A 5061-nucleotide genomic window follows, 5' to 3' on the forward strand; every position below is an offset into this window, starting at 1 on the left:
GCCGAAACAATACAGGCAAAATTACCGTTCTGCTTGCTCAGAATGTGGCATTACTCTCCCGGAATACCCCAACTCTCGACTTACCAGCTCCGCCTCACCGTACAATACGGAACCAGCGCTTATTTTTGTTTAGACCTCAAGATGGCATCTGTACCATAAATCGTTAATCAAATTGCACGGTGAATCAAGGCGGTATAGCCTACTTGAGAGAAAAGGGCCCTCTTCGCGAAGACATCGATGTTCCCATGGATCGAGAAATGCTGGAAAGTTTGGTCAAGCCTATACTGGCGGAGATAACGTTGCGTCGAAAGGCTCTCCAACAACAATACCGGGTGTTTGGGGGCGACAGTGGCTTCTCTCTTGTGTGGACAGCAATAGTTGGAGGGAGGATGTCAAGGGAGGTAATGCAAGGTATGCTTGCAAACAATTGAAGGCCAGCAGCAGCATTTGCCTGGAAGTTTGAAGCGTTGCCCGTTTTTCATAACTGTGTACGAATTACGAGATGAATGGAAGTCAACGTAAAAGTGTTTGGAGGATGCTCACTATAGACAAACCGATTTTCAGGTTGACACGTTCGTAGAGCGACCTAAGGAAAGCTAAGACACGGTAGCGGCAGCGTGACGTCTCAATTGAGTCATTCAAGGTGTAATAGAGCGAGAAATGTTGCCTGTACACACCAGTGTGCGAGATGATTTTACCGACAATGCAATCAAAACTTTTCTTCAGCCGAAAGGCTTCACTGTAAATTGACAAAATATTTCACAGCTCAAGCTACGCTTGCTCGACGCGCACTAGGGTGATATGATGGAGAGTTATCAAAAAAAAAAGACCAACTGAAAAAACAACCAAAACGGAATCCGAACCCCCCCAACGCCTTGAAAAAAAAAAACCGGAAGTTTTCCGAACCCCCGCCTAACCCCCCGAACCGGGCCTTTAGCTAAACGTCAATGCAAGCATGTGGTTGCTTTGCATGGCACTGACCTCAAAGGAACCATGAACAAACGGAGGTTTATTTACTGGCAGCAACTAAAGACTACACAACCGTATTCTAGTTTTCGGTTCGGCTTTGGTGGAGAAGGAGGATACGTCAAACTGATGCTGGATTCTGATGAAGACAGCAATTGCCTCAGTCTCGCCGGACTGGGATCTTGTATTTGATACTGATCGCCAAAGGAATTCTTGCTACCGTGACGGAGCTCTATCCAACCGTAATCATTGCTTCTGTGCGAGAAACTTTATCGGCAACGCTGAAAAAAATGTCTTCACGATTACCCCCCCCCCAAGAACAAGTTCTTACATTTACCGTGGGTCGTAGTGAACATGAGAACGACTGCAGGTTTTGCCAGCCTCAATTTAGTGATACTCGCCCACTTGCTGCCTCGTGCTTAGACACCATTGCGAAAGCGCATCGGGACACCTACGCATTCAACGAGGAGTACAATCAGCCATCGTATGATGAGGTAACTTTGAACCTATTTGAGGCAGCGAACAACTGGCTAGGTAATGGTTGTCGTTCAGCATTCCCCCTTCTGGTTTTCGAACCGTTTACGACAAGGGCGGTTTTTTACAGAGAGTTGTCATGTGGCTTTCAGGATAAGTAAAGACGAATTCAACTAAAAGGGATTCAGCCGCACATATTAAAATCAACACACATTCCAGAAATATTGGTCCCGGCGTATCAAGATATTTTGGGTGATACCTCCTCCAAATTTAACAACTTCATAATCACCCCGTGTCTAGAGGTATTGGGCGTGGATCACTATAGCGATCCTAGCTTACGCCCGGACCAAGTCCGTGTGGAGAACGGTAAATTTGGTGGAGCGTGACTGCACTATCCATATATGGTGTGTGCAGCAATTCCATGCATTAAAGACTACTTTCCATCATCGCATGCATACCAGCAAGCTCTTTCATTGGAGCGCTAATGCGTCCAGCAAATATCGAAAAGCGTACAACCACCAGTTCGTTCCGGTTCAGAGAACGGCTACACTAGAGACAGACTGTACACTGCGCATACCAGAAAGTCAATATTTCCTGGAAGAAGAGGAGGCTTAGATCCAACGAACTCTCCTTCATAGCGCATGGACTGTGTAAGAAGTTTCTCCTAGTAGTCTATTCGGGGCCCGTATCCGCTCCGGCTCAGGTCCGCGATGGTTGATATGGTGCTGCTGGCAACGGTTGCATACAGTCCAATAGAGGGCGGAGTTTGCCTTCGTACTAGTACGTGTGAAAAGTGCGCTAAGTGGGGCGACTGGATTTTGCTGGCGGGCTAACAACAAACATGAAGTTTGACGACGGGCTTGTGGTGTTGGAAGTGAATAAAGATCTGGCTTGAGTATCGAGCTAGACTTCGCAAGATCCCAACGCTTGAAGTAGCTCACTAGCTTCAAGCAGGTCCATTTTTACAATGCTAACGTAAAAAGGTAGAGATGTAATAATTGCAATTATTAATCAGTTTTTTTTTACTTATTAACCCTTTCGTGGTCAATGGGGGCATTTTGCCCCCTTTGGAGGGCGTATCCTTGAGTACCGCTCGTGTCACCCACGAATAGGGGCAAAATGCCCCCTTTCATTATTTTTTTGTGTTGGACGAGGCGGATTCGCAAAAGTATACTTCTCTGGCTCTCTTAGGTCACATTTTTTTAATTTGATTCAATGATCAGCCCGGATTGCACTGATATACCAAACATATCTGATCTCGCCGCATGATAGAATGATAGCTCGTCATGCAACAACGTTCCTGTCAGCGGCAGCAGTGGCGCATATAAATACGAGGAGCCCATTCAGGAATCCCTTTGTTCAGCTTCTGCCGACACCAATGGTGGACTCGGACGTGTTCGACAGCGCCGCGATGGGCCCCTAGTCAATTACTGTTGCGGCCCGGGGCCACAAATGAGCTGGCTGGTATTGATTGCAAGTCCCATAGGACATTTGTCCTGCGAAACTGGTGGAAATTGGTTATTTTCTCCTGGGTATAGTGAATCCCAATTACTGGTTGATTACACTTCTTTCCATTTGGAAAACTTAGGACATTGTGTCCTGCGATAAGCAAGCTATTGGGTACAATGTCCTGCAAATCCTGGAGAATGTAGTTAAAAGAAATACGAATTTGATGTTATCCTTGATAAGAGCATCAACCGAACCTCTAGCAGCAACAGGACCCATGAAAAACTATAAATAAAATTTCACCATAAAATTGACTTAACCATATTGTTTCCCATATTTTTCCTATTGTAGAAATTTGCAAAATTTAATCGAGTCATTTTAGTAAAACGATGCATAATGCCACCTCTTAAAGCAATTTCCAGCGGGCCAAAATTAATTTAGTCAAATATCGAATACAAATTTTAAGATACTGTTTTGTAAAGCGTGGAATAATGCATCGTTTTGCTGTATTTCCGGTAAGTGTCTAATTTGTTCAAAATTATTTATTGATTTTTGATTGGTCGATTTTGTAAAATGATGCATTATGCCATGTTTACAACGATGAGCAACAAAAGGGTTAATGTTGTTGTAGGTGATGAGATTCAAGCTTGTCTTTAACGTGCGATAAACGCTCTCTTCTCGATCGTTTTCCTGGTGTACAGCACTCATAGCATCCAAGTGCTGCATTTGCTGAAACGTGGCACTCTCCGATTATGTGACTCCTGCGTCGTTGGGTTCGCGGGCATGGCTAATCGCCCAGGCCCTGCGAGCTATATCGTCTACGCGCACGTCCAGTTATTCAGCCAGATACGTGTCGATAGTATCTGCCGCTCCGAGAATGTAAGCCGAAATCGCACGATGAATGCCCTGGCACACCTCTCTCGCAGCATGCGTGAACAGGTGAACGACAAATGGGCCATCAAATTCCTACTGTTTGTGGTAGTTGGCCCGAGCTTGATCCAGCTACGCGGAACACGTTTCACTAGTCAGTGCAACGAACTGTGCTTGCTTTGCGTGCTGACTCGGTTTCAGATATAGTTTCATGTCGGGCCTGTCGTTGTTGTAGTATACGTTGCCCGTGCCTAGCTTATCTTTTCTTCGGCTAAAGAATATACCCTCTCGAAGCTGTCAAGTTCTTCATCAAACTCGAATTCTGCATTCTCAACAGGAACACTGGCTCTGATAGCGTGTCCAAACTTACCAACTTTAAGTGCTATACATACGCATGTGCTCTCCGTTTATATATGTTGCAGGTGCTTGGATTGCCCGGTTGTGCGTGAGAATTCGGAGAAATCTATATTTATATGAACGAGGTGGGATTTCTTAAAACGGACACTAATTTAGATAACTGGTCACTAAAAATAACTTGCAGTCCGTTTATATATATTTTCGGTCTTATATTAGATCTCTAATGATGCTCTTAAAATTAGTCAATTAGCAAATAAATTGGACATTTTTGGATGGTTTCCACAGTATCATTAGCCCTTTAACTCCCGGTGTTTTCTTGTGGGTCCAACAGGACCCGTACGAGATCCAATCGTGTCGCTTGTTTTTTTAAATTTGAAGGCAGTCAGAGCAAGTCATAGCCTAGTTCTTGATGCATCACCCTCTCTACAAATTTCTTTCCTCGCATTCATGAGCGTTGCACATGTTACAAAGGGTCCGATGGAGCCCGTACCGGACGATGTGTGCTGCTGGTGCTGCACAGTACCTTGTGGGTGGCAGCTCTACGAACAAGAACTCTGGCTAGCTGCAGGAAGATTACAACAGAAGCTGAGGCGACGCAAGCATCGCAACCGAGTTCTCCGGCGGACACTGAGTAGGCTCTATCTCTACCAAAAAACAATGAAATTTCCGCGGACCAGTGCCTCATTGTGTGACCAAGAAGCTGGAGAATTATTGGCCAGACTCGCCAAAGTAGGTAAGAAAAGTGTGCATTGTGTTATGGTTCAGGAAGCTTTAGTCTCTCAACTGGCGTAATTGTTTTGTTGCTCTTCTTTCGTGTGAAGACCACAGGATCATCGGTAGATACTCTACAAAGCACCTCCAGTGCTCCTCGGAGTTGAGGTGAGTGCTTTAAATAGTCGTGTTTGTGGAAAGCGGTAAAACACTCAACGTGAAAGCCTACCTTGCACT

This window comes from Phytophthora parasitica (genome assembly GCF_000247585.1).
Source record: "Phytophthora parasitica INRA-310 unplaced genomic scaffold supercont2.23, whole genome shotgun sequence".
NCBI lineage: Eukaryota > Oomycota > Peronosporomycetes > Peronosporales > Peronosporaceae > Phytophthora > Phytophthora nicotianae.